The sequence below is a fragment of the Nicotiana attenuata genome, unplaced genomic scaffold (genome assembly GCF_001879085.1).
Source record: "Nicotiana attenuata strain UT unplaced genomic scaffold, NIATTr2, whole genome shotgun sequence".
In the NCBI taxonomy this organism is placed as follows: Eukaryota; Viridiplantae; Streptophyta; class Magnoliopsida; order Solanales; family Solanaceae; genus Nicotiana; species Nicotiana attenuata.
The window spans coordinates 1-12609 of NW_017673604.1; the positions used below are offsets into that span (position 1 = coordinate 1).

Consider the following 12609-nt stretch of genomic DNA (forward strand, 5'->3'; position numbering starts at 1 on the left):
TGTGCTCTTCCGATCTTGGTAGTGGTAGTCGTAGTAGTGGTAGTAGTAGTAGTAGTAGTAGTAGTAGTAGTAGTAGTAGTAGTAGTAGTAGTAGTGGTAGTGGTAGTCGTAGTAGTGGTAGTAGTAGTAGTAGTAGTGGTAGTCGTAGTAGTAGTAGTAGTAGTAGTAGTAGTAGTAGTGGTAGTAGTAGTAGTAGTAGTAGTAGTAGTAGTAGTAGTCGTAGGTAGTCGTAGTCTACTACTACTACTACTATTCAACCAAACTTTACAGCAAGTGCTTAACCGTACATAAGACTTGTACCGGGCGTCGGAACCAAAATACGAGCTCGATACCACAGTCTTTTAATCAAATTTCACTTTCCAATTCCCTAATTATTTTCAAAAAATAATTTCACATAAAAATTCATTTCTCAGACTTGGGACATCGGAATTGATTCCGGGCATACACCCATGTCCCATATTTTCCTACGGACCCTCCGGGACCGTCAAATCAGGGATCCGGGTCCGTTTGCCCAAAACGTTGACCGAAGTCAAACTTAATCAATTTCAATAACAAGATTTAACAATTTTTCTCACAAGTTTCATATTTAAACTTTCCGGCTGCGCGCCCGGACTGCGGACACAACTCGAGGAAACCCCAGATGAGGTTTCCAGGGCCTCAGAATTACAGGGTGGGTAAGGAAACAAGTGATGACCCCTTTGGGTCGTCACAAAATCTTATCTTCAAATCCAAAGAAAACAAACCCAAATCTCACATAGAACGAAATCTGGTCAAATGGAAGGCGTGGATGTGATTTCTCACATCCAACCGCTCCCATTTAACCGAAATTCATCCCAAGAGATCAAGAGCGCGTGAGAATGGCAACAACGCTGAAAATATTCCGTCAGAGACGGTTATGCCACGTTGGAGAGAGAGGAAGAGAGACCATGTGCGTTGAGTTTTATGGAAGAACTCGTCTGAAAACTCAGACGAGTTGGGACGATTTGGGCGAGCTGAATCGATGATACTCACAGAGCCCAGCTTCTGAGTTTGGGGAATTTAGGGTTCGTTCTTTTTTTTTCTTAGTCAAGGGTTATTTGGAGAACGGGTCGGGTCGGACCGATGGGGATGGGCGGGTAGCATGGGTTAAGGGGTGTGTTGGGCTAGGCGGATTGGGAGAAATTTAAAAATAGCCAGATTTACAACTGGTCGTTCAAAAATAGCCCAGTTTCAAAAGTAATCAAAATTTAGCCACTTTTCATGTAAAGATAAATCTGAGCGAAAACACTGTTCAAAATTCGGAAAATACGCCCGCATATTATACGGGAGTTCAAGTATAATTATGCTGGAACTCCCGCATAATATACTGGAGTTCCAGCAAGTATAAATGTCCAGTATAATATACTGGAGTTTTGAGCACCGGTGCTCCAATCTCCCGTATATTATACAGGAGTCAGCAAAGTATACCGGTCCAGCATAATATGCTGGAGTTCATACACAAATACACCAAACTGCCGTATATTATACGGGACCGGTCTCTGTTGCAGCAACATAGTGGCTATTTTTCATTGACTTGGTAAACGCTGGCTATTTTTGATTGACCAGTGCAAAAACTGGCTATACCGTGCTATTTTGACCGGATTGGGGATTAAATTGGGCTCAGGGATTTAGCCTTGGCCCAAAAATCCATTTCTTCAATTCTCTCTTCTTTCTTTTCTTTTTTCAATTCCCTTTCAAATTTCTTTTAATTCTCTTTTTTAAACTTAAATAAAATTAAAATAAACCTAGATTAATCCCTAGTCAAATTAAATTACCTAACACTAAATAAAAACTAACACAATTAATTAAGACCCAAATTAGAGGAAACACTACCCAAGTTCAAAAATTAAAATTAAAAGTGCAGAATAACTATTTTTTGTTACTTTTTTTTCACTTTTGTAAAATAACTAATTTACCACCTAAAAATGTAAAATTAAATCCTACGTGCAAATGCAACATATTTTTTTTGTATTTTTCATTAATTAAAATAAAATAAACATGCACAGACGAATGCAAACAATTAACACAAAAATGCCACAAAAATTCACAAAACTGTAAACACTGCAAGAAATTATTTTGTTTTGAATTTATGGGAGTAATTCATATAGGCAAAAATCACGTGCTCACAGGTTGTACAGCCCCCGTCTCTATCGAGGGGGTTAATAAGTCTTCAGCGTCGGGCTACCAAGGTGCTATTCACGAGCATAGACGAGGACAAGGAACGAGGATGGATGGGGCAATTTGTTCGAGTGAAGACTTCCGACCTAATCCCGGCCGAAAAGGTGCCATTTCCCGAGAAACGGAATATGAAGCGTAAGTACAATCCCACCTATAACTTCCATTTATTGTTTCATTTCCTTTGCTTTTCCTCATCAATATCCTTTCTTATGATGTAGAGGTCTCTTGGATGCCCGGTGCAATTCCTAACCTCGAGAGCTCGTTTGAAAATTGGCTTCGACCTCTTCGTATGTTGAGCACTCATGGTGTGATTTGGAAAGCGGTCGATGGGAGGCCAAAAATCACGGTAAGCCCCTTTTGACGTATTAGATGATCTTTTCTGAAATGTTTCTTTCCGTACTCACTTGATTTCCTTCCATACAGACCCCGGAGAAAATGTTGTCATGAGGCCCCGTCCGGGGAGGAAGAGGTATCGCCCTCGGCCCAGAAACCGGCAAAGGATAAAAAGAGAAAAAGGGCCCAGAAACCGGCAAAGGATAAAAAGAGAAAAAGGGTCTCGACCTCCGAGGACCCAAAGCCCAAAAAAAGTAATGCTCGTAAGCTGAAGAAAGACACGACCGTCATGCCTGCGGAGGTAGTTCACCGGCTAAGAGATGAAGAAGAAGAAAACGAAGACAACGGCTCCGAGCTGGTGGCTCCGAAATTCGATAACCCACTCCAACACCACTCTAATACCTCAAACTAATGCCGAACAATCTTAAGCTAGCCAAAGAATGTGTACACTAGTCAAAACATACTTAAGAACTCATAATTTATCAATTAGAAGCAAATTCTCAACCTCGCACGGAAGTCAACAAAAGTCAACTCGAGGCCTAGCGGCTTAAAATACACCCATAACTTATATAGTCTATACTTACAAAAATTATCCAATTTTGTCTATGAAATGATCTTCATATCAAGAATTTACCATTTCTCAACCTTGGGGTTCAAAATCCCAATTTCTACGACCCAAATACGGATAAACTTGATAACCAACAAAACTAATCAAGAAAAAAAATCAAAATAAAGGTTATATACTTACCCCCTTTTGTAAAACGAGAAGAACACCGCAAAAATCACCTCAAACCGAGGTCTAGAACTCAAAATATGCTCAAAATACTAAAATATTCGATCTGCAAATTTAAAATAATGTCCAGGTGGTTTTTTATTCATCACCTCCTGGGGACACCTTCGCCTTCGCGAAGAGAAATTTTTTGTGCTGAGCGATGACCCAGAATTCCTTCTTCGTGTTCACGAACCTTCCTCGTGTTCGCAGAGAGCAAAAGTTTGTACCAGAAGCAAACAATCTTTTTCGATACTGAAATGAGCATAACTCTCTCATACGACATTGGAATTTAACAATATTTGTTGCTATGATTCTGAAATGAAGATACGGGTTTAATGGCTCAATCAAAAACACAATTTAGAGCTCATTTGATCAATATGGTACCCTTCATGCCCAAAGAAACAATGTCGAAACATCAAATAAGAGTGCGACAACCCAAACTCATCGGAATCTAACTAAAACTTGTAGACAAGTCCAAAATCATCATACAAATATGTTGAAACTTTTACATCGTGTATCCGAGCTTGTTAAGTCCAATATTTAACTGTGGTCCACTCAAATTCTTAAACTTAACTAGTATGCAATTTAAGTGTCCGAATCACTCTTAAAACCTCAAAGGAAACCAAATTTCACACACAAATCCAATATGACAACACGAACCTGCCACAAGGCTCAGATAGTAAATGGGGTCCATTATGATCAAAGTCCACTATAAGTCAAATTTGGCCAATTCTAACACCTTCAAAATGCCAACCTTCGACAATTATCCTCAAAATAACCTAGGAACCTCATAAATCAAATTCGCGCATCAACCCAAGTCGAAAATCACTATCTGGGTCTATCGGAACCATAAAAACTTTGATTCGATGTCATTCACTCAGAAATCAAACCTTAGTAAACTCTTCCAACTTAAAGTTTCCAAATTGAGAATCACTCTTCCAAATCAATCCCGAACCTCTCGAACATCAAAACCTATGACACACGCAACTCATAATGCTTTATATAAAGCTAATCAAGGTCTTAAACCGCCGAACGGAATGCTAAAACTCAAAACGATCAATTGGATCGTCACAGTTTATAGCATTAAAATAGGTCTAAGAGGTGGGAATATATTTGGTACCAAAAGCAAGCAGAGGATAAAATTAACCTATTTATAATAGTTTAAGGATAATTTTGCCCCTTTTATGAACATAAAAAAAAATATACAAATTGTCCAACAACTTCTAATGACAGTTTTCCGTTGAAAATTTACCTGAAAATCTACATCAACAGATGGAGAGAGAAAGTGAATCTTTTTTTTTTCAAACCCCAAATAAGTCAGAATGATAATGATACAGTTATTTCACAAATCTGTCAGAATGTGATAATGATACCTCTTTCTCTTTGGCCTGAGCAAAATTTGAGAAGAAGAGCATGGGTAAGTATATTGTTAATTAAGAAAAAAAAATCAATATTTAATTTGAAGTAGCAAGAAACTGAAGTCACTAATAAAATTTTGATTAATTGTATTGTGCAGATGAGTGTGGAGGAAGCAAGTGAAGTTTGTCAGCAATGGTGGATGAAAGAAGCCCTTGAGAGATTAGTTGAGAGACTGAATTCATCAGATATTGACAAAGAAGTTGTTCTGTCAAGTTCTCTTAGCTAGAAAAAGAGAATATGATCTCGGCAGGCATTTCGATTCTCGAACTCGGTACCTTGTCTTCGTCACTTTGATTTTCTCCACTACGAGGCTGACCCTCGATGCAACTCTCTGGTCTCGATCAAATAGTAAAATCGGGTAGGCCCAGTTTTAACCGTATACAAATAGTCCCCTCGTTTCTTAGAATGTAATGAGAAGAAGTGAATTGAGCCTTCAATTTTGTACTTCGACCTGTCATGACGTCACCCTCATTACATAAGCGGCAGAAGTGATTGAAATGTCCCATCTTGTACAGTTCCCAACGTAATTAATGAACGTCAGTTGGTGGTCGGCCACCAGTGCCTTTGAACTATCATCGTGAATCGCTTAAATAGCCCCTTCTCTCGTTAATTCAATCTTTGCTTTCACTTCCTTCTAATCCCTTAAGCTTTTTACATCTCTTAAGCTCATTATTTCTTTAAAATCTCCAGGTTTGGTTGTCAATCTTCCCTCAAAACACCAAGCCTTACTCTCTTCTTAAACTTATACAAAAATGGCAAAAACATCAAAGAACGTTCCTCAAAAGGAAAAAGCTTCTTCATCGCGGCCCACCGACGACAAAACACCGGTGGAGCCACGCCTTGAGAAGTGTGTTACCGGGGGGTATGAACTTACTTCCGACTTCAAAGTTGAGAAAACTCTGTTGGTCCCTGGTCGATACGAGCCAATGTCGAGATATATATGCTCGATAACTGAGAGTCACCTTGAGTAGGTTAAGAAAGAATGCCATTGGGAAGATAAAGAGGTGGTGATCACCGCCCCCGAAGAAGACATCACCACCCATGTGAAGGGGTTTCTGAGTGTTTACACTTACCTTTTCACGATGGGCCCTGTCGATCCCGTCATCTTCAATTTTTACTGCCAATACCAAATAAACCTAGGTCAGATTCGTCCCTCCATTTGGCAGATTGTTATTCTGCTCCAATTCTTCACGAGCAAAGTCGAAGGGATATCTGTCACCCTCGACCATCTTATCAGATTGTACAGCCCCCGTCTCTATCGAGGCGGGTTAATAAGTCTTCAACGTCGGGCTACCAAGGTGCTATTGATGTTCTAAACGTCAATACCACACAAGAGGGGGGGTGATTTGTGTGGTACCCAATTTTCGCTCTAGAAGAACCTGGTTCTTCTAGGTGTTCTAACTATTGCAGTTTGCAGAATAATAAATGCATAAACTAAAGAACACAGAGATTTTTACATGGAAAACACCTGGCTCAAAAGGTGAAAAAACCACGACATACTACTCAGTAGGATTTTCCCAAACTTCCACTAAAATCACTGAGCCAAAACAGCATTTACAAAAACTCTTTGTAAACCTAAGGATTAACTCTAATCCCAGCGTGGCACACATCCTCAACTGTTGCGACACTTTCAAGTTAACTCTAACTTGAATACTCAAAGTACCTAATACAATTGCTTCTAAATAAGCTGAAAGGTACAAACAGAAATTCCTACTACAATTGAACTAGAATAAGAATAAACACAATGGAACTGGTTCTTCTCTCTCGTTCAAGTAGCTTCAGGAGTGCACACTTATATCTCACATATATTGCTTTCAAAACAGACTTGCTCTTTTGCTCTCAATTATGTTTTACTTCTACGTATGTGCAATACCTGTAAAAGAGAACAAACTCAGTTATTTATTGAGTTAGTAATTAGAGTTTGATTGAGACTCTATTGCTTATCCTTAGACGATTTTGAGTCCTTGACCAATACAAACTCCAACCCTTATCCTAGATTAGGATTGTGTTCTCTCCTCATAAGGAGACTGTTCTCCTTATCCCAACTGCAATCTTTTCGATTTAGTTCAGAAGATATTGTTGCTTGATCTCTACGGTATATCTTCCTCACGTGCATCTCATATGCAATGGTTGATAAACACTGTGTTTCACCTGATGGACCAGGTCCATTGAGTTCATTTGTGAATCTTCAAAACTTCAACTGAACTTGGGCCAACAAATTCCCCCTTTTTGATGATGACAAACTCTGTGCTTTTACTGATTAGAGAACCTGCGGAACTCAGCTGCAATATCAGCGCTTAAAATTTAACTTATCATTAAGGGCCAGATTTAATTAGGTCATAAACATCACTGTTCAGATAATAGAGTTTAAGCACAATATCTTCCCCCTTTTGGCATCATCAAAAAGTCGCATAAATAATGTGAATCCCAGAATATTAATTAGTACTCATGGCCACTGAGGCAACTGCAAGTGAAAGCATGCTTTAGTTAATCAAAAATCATCTTGACAAAAAAATAACTATAAAGATCAGAATTAACATAAAGGAAGAGAAATGCACATTGTCATTGATAAGCAGTGCTTCTATATAACAGTCCACAAAAAGAAAGAACAAAAACTACCAACCATGAGCAAAAACAAAAGAAAGTCCCGAATCTAGGTCACTGGGGGGTTTTCTAGACTGGTTTAGAACAGGACAAGGAAACCTAAGGCTTTGAGGAGCTAGAGGATTGGGTTTGTAGCAGATTAAGCATGGTTTGGAGCATTCCTTCACTCTTTTCTTTTTCCTTTGCAAGTTCAGCTCTTAACCCATTCCTCTCTTCTTCCAGTTCAACAACTCGAGCTTGAAGCCTTGCAATCTCAGCATCCTTTGTCCCTACCTCCTGAACCAAAGCTCTGACCTTGCTATTTACTGGAGTCTTCACTGATGAACCAGGTTCAAAAGGGCCTACACTGAGGATATAATCACGGGCCTGAAGAGTCTTGATGCCAAAATGCTCTTTGCTGGAAGCCATCTCCCATTTCTTCAAGGGAACGTTCAGCTTGTCCAGCACAGCTGTCAGAATAAACCCATAAGGAATGGCATGAGCCTTTGAACCATTGAGAACCCTGTCTAGCAGCTTAACAATGAAAGCAGGCCAGTTGATCTGCTTTCCTTCCACCAAGCACTGCATGAGGACCAGGTCCATGTAGTTTGCTGTGTGCCTCCTTTCCTGTCTAGGCAGCAGGCATTTGTTTACAAATTCAAAGAGCACTTTATGCTCTGGCCTCATCTCACTCTTTTGAACAGCCCTTGCTTCAGGAACCTCCTCAGCATCTGTAGTGTCACAGAAGTTCCTAGTGATTTGAAGTTCAGTAGGCAGACCATCCAGGCAAGGCCACTTTTGCCTTGTGTAATCATCATAGCCCTCACTTGGAATGTTCAGGATTCTACCCAACTTAGGTGCATCAAATTTCACCTTCACCCCCTTCACTATACTGGTTACCAGCCCATTCTGCACAGTCCCATTAGCCATGAATTCAACAAGTTCTTTTCTGGCCAATCTTCCATCCATCTGAAGGACCATGTCCTTCCATCCTTGTGCCTCCAGTGAAGTCAACAATCTTACCATGCCTAGCTCCTCCAGGTCTTTGAGCAATCTACCTTTTAGAATTTTTCGTTTGCCAAAATTGACAAACCTATCTTGTTCCTGTTCTAACTCTTCTTCTCCTTCTTCTTCACTCCACTCTTCATCCTCTTCTTCCTCAACTTGCACTTGTTTTCCCTTTGCATCTGACCTAGTTCTTTTAGCTAGAGAGGATTCAGCAGGTACAGACTTGGAGGGCTTCTTTGCAGAAGACCTGGTTCTCTTTGATTTGGCAGTGGGAACTTCAACAGTCGTACTTCTCTCTTGATGGACCAGTTCCATCTCTTCCTCTTCCTCTTCTATAGCAGCCTCAGAACTTTCAACCATTTTTGCTTTTCCCTTTTCTTTCTTCTTTTTCTTACTCTCCTCTAGTGCCTTTTGCAGTTCTGCTTCACTTTGCCTCACCCTACTTCTTGTGGCTCTACCCCTAGGTGCAACAGACTTAGGTGATGAAACTTTGCTCTTCTTAGTTGGTTTGGACGCAACAGGGGTCCTTTGTGAGGAGGCCTTGCGTTTCTTTGGATCATAACCGGCTTCAACTTTCTTTAGCATATCTGCCAAAGTCTCCTCCATTGATGAACCGGGTTCATCTGGTTGTTCACTCAAATTTATCAGACCCTCAGCAGCTTCACCTGACCCATTTCCCCCTGACTTCATGCCTCCCTCTTCTCCACTACCACATATAGCTAAAACTTTCCCTTTCTTTTTCTTTCTTATTTTACTAGATTCAGCCCCTTCAACATTTTTAGCAGTCCCTACCAGAGCAAACCTATTATCCTCCCTTTCTAATACATCAGAAAACAATAAACAAGTGTTTACCTCTCCTGGGGTTTCTTGACTCTTGTCAGTGTCAGAAGACCAGGTTCTTCTCCTTCACTGGCAGAGATAAATTTTTCAGATTCAGAGCTTGAGTCGCTTTCTTTGGTTGTAACTTCCTTCCTTTGACTAGCCTGTAGTTTTTCGTTCAAGACTTTCCTCAAAGAACCAGATGCAACAATTTTTCTAGCTAACATTTTCTGGCGACGAAATTTGGGTTTTGGGGGTTCACTAGGAGGAGTTGAAGATGAGGTTTTGGGGGAGACTGGTGGAGGAGTTCCGGGGTTGTCTTGGGGATTAGTCATGGCGGAGAATTTTTGGGGACTTTAGGAATTTTTGGAGAAGAAGGCAGATGATCAGAAATTCTAGAATTAGAGTGACGGTTATGAGTGATTTGGTGGATTTTTAAAGAGAGGTCATGATTAGGGCAGTAATGGCAGCCTTTTCAGAGGTCAAGTAGGAGTGTAATCAAGTTAGAGTTCCGGTCTCCTAAGTGATTAATGAAAATCGCTAGATTTTAGGGAAGAGACCTGTTATAGTTAGACTCCTAGTTTAATGAAACTGGTTCAATTGCTCAAAGGATAAAATTTTCTGGACGTTTGGTGTAACAAGGACTTCTGCTCATGATATATAATTTCATCTTTCTAATTGTGCAAAGTATAGAAACATACCTGAACTTTCTCATGAGCATATATTGATGAACCAGGTTCTTCAAGTAGAACTTCTCTTGATTATGCCTCAAATGTCAGAATAAAAATTTTTGTAAGAGATCAGTGAGTCATATAAACACATGTCACATGAGTATACTAGTTAAAGTATGAGACTGAGTAAGAATTAGTCTAGATATTTATATGAATTAAGAACTCCTAACCAAAAAAAAATTCATTTTTTTTCATTTTTTTTTCATTGTGCATTCTGAACTGGACCTTTTAGGTGATCTTAATCATTCCTAATTCCAACCTGTTCCTTTCAAAGTTTTCTCTACTTAATGCCTTAGTGAAAATGTCAGCTATTTGCTTATCAGTAGCACAAAATTCTACGGAGATTAACTCTTTCTCATAGTTATCTCTTAAGAAGTGGTGCCTAACATCTATGTGCTTAGTCCTTTTATGATGAACAGGATTCTTTGTCATACTTATAGCACTAGTGTTATTACAGAATATTGGTATGCACCCCACTTCAATTCCAAAATCTACCAGTTCTTGCTTAATCCACAGCAATTGAGCACAACATGAAGCAGCATCAACATATTCAGCTTCAGCAGTAGAGAGAGCTACTGAATTCTGCTTTTTGGTAGCCCATGATACAAGACAAGAACCCAGGAAGTGTGCCATACCTGAGGTGCTCTTCCTATCCACTAGAAAACCTGCATAATCAGCATCAGCGTATCCAATTAAGTCAAAATTACTACCTTTGGGATACCAAAGACACAAATCAGTGGTGCCTTTCAAATATCTCAATATCCTTTTGACAGCTGTCAAGTGTGACTCCTTTGTATTTGCTTGGAAACGAGCACAAAGCCCTCTTTTGTACCCATGCTCCAGTAGAAATTTTGACAATCTTTCATACCAAGCTCTTGGGGCCTATTTGAGATCGTATAGAGCCTTATCTAGCTTGTACACATGTTCAGGACACTCCTTGCTTTCAAATCCTGGAGGTTGTTTCACAAACACTTCTTCCTTGAGGTAGCCATTTAGGAAGGCACTTTTGACATCCATCTGATGAAGAGTGAATTCCATATGTGCTGCAAAGGCTATGAGGAGTCTAATTGCTTCAAGTCTAGCAACTGGAGCAAAGGTCTCATCATAGTCAATACCTTCCTCTTGACTATAGCCTTGAACCACTACCCTTGCTTTGTTTCTTGTAACAGTTCCATCTTCATCTAGTTTGTTCCTGAAGACCCATTTTGTGCCAATGACTGATCTGTCCTTGGGTCTTGGAACCAAATGCCAAACTTGACTTCTCTCAAATTGATTGAGTCCATCCTGCATAGCATTGACCCAATCTGCATCCTGCAAAGCTTCAACAACATTTCTGGATTCAATGATGGACAGAAAAGCATCAAATGCACACAGATTCTTCAGTTGAGATCTAGTTTTGACTCCAGATGTTGGATCATTGATGATGTTCTCAATGGGATGAGAGCTCAGGTACTTGTAAGATTTCCCTGCCAGCTGGTTCCTGCTAGATGCTTCTTTATTGTTCTGTTGCTGAGGAACAGGTTCAAGTACAGGTTCCTTCAGAGAGTTTTGATCAATTTCTCTCAGATTAGTTCCCCCTGTCAGGTTGCCCTAATTTGAAGGACCTGTTCCATCACCTGTTCCTTCCTTTGATGCCACTTTGACTTGAGCTGTGGCTTCAGTCAATTGTTTCACCAGTCCAATGGCTTCATCTTCATGTTCCTGTCTCTCAGAAAGAATGTTAGATTCATCAAATACAACATGTACACTTTCTTCTACACACAGAGTTCTTTTATTAAACACTTTATATGCTTTGCTATGTGAAGAATATCCCAAGAATACTCCCTCATCACTTCTGGGATCAAACTTACCTAGGGAGTCTTTGCCATTATTGTGCACATAGCACTTGCAACCAAAAGCCCTAAGATGGGATATGTTTGGTTTTCTCCCTTTAAGTAACTCATAGGGAGTTTTCTCTACAAGAGGTCTAGTCATGCATCTATTGATTATGTAGCATGCAGTGTTTATAGCCTCTGCCCAGAAGCTGTGAGGTAGTTTACTGAAAAGAAGCATGGTCCTTGTCTTCCTTAAACATGATATTAGGTAACCCTATCACCAAGTCTTTGGAGACTAATTTGTTCAATTGATTTAGACTGGCATGACCAAGTCTTTTGTGCCAAAGGAGGGGATCATTAATTAACACACTTAGGCAAGTGAGTTCATTTTCAGAGAGAGTTGACAAATCTACAATGTAAATATTGTTAACTCTCTTTCCCTGCAAAACAATCTTGTCATTAGTAAGGTTAATCACAAAGCATTTGGTAGAGGTGAAAGATACAAAATTACCTCTGTCACACAGTTGTGACACACTTATCAGGCTATATTTTAAGCCATCTATCAAATAGACATTCTCGATGGAATGAGAGTCTGTCTTTTCTATCTTTCCAACCCCAATGATCTCACATTTCTTTTCATTTCCAAAGGAGACATTACCTCCTTTTAGGTTCTCAAGTGAAAGGAAATGGTCCTTGTTCCCAGTCATATGTTTTGAGCAGCCACTATCCATGTACCATATTTGGCTACTCCCCTTCACTTGGACCTGCAAAATGAAATCATGGGTTAGTCTTAGGAACCCAAACTAGTTTGGGTNGGCTTCATCTTCATGTTCCTGTCTCTCAGAAAGAATGTTAGATTCATCAAATACAACATGTACACTTTCTTCTACACACAGAGTTCTTTTATTAAACACCTTATATGCTTTGCTATGTG

At 39.7% G+C, this 12609-nt stretch overlaps 1 protein-coding gene across 1 annotated transcript in view; it reads right to left on the reverse strand.

Moving 5' to 3' along the window:
- Nucleotides 1-4603: 4603 nt before the first annotated feature.
- Nucleotides 4604-12609, reverse strand: part of LOC109216835 (nudix hydrolase 18, mitochondrial-like) — a 13897-nt gene continuing 5891 nt past the window's right edge. The window contains exon 6 of the transcript XR_002066561.1: nt 4604-4674. The gene's annotated coding sequence lies outside the window, so the exon portion shown is untranslated. The remainder of the gene's footprint in view (nt 4675-12609) is intronic.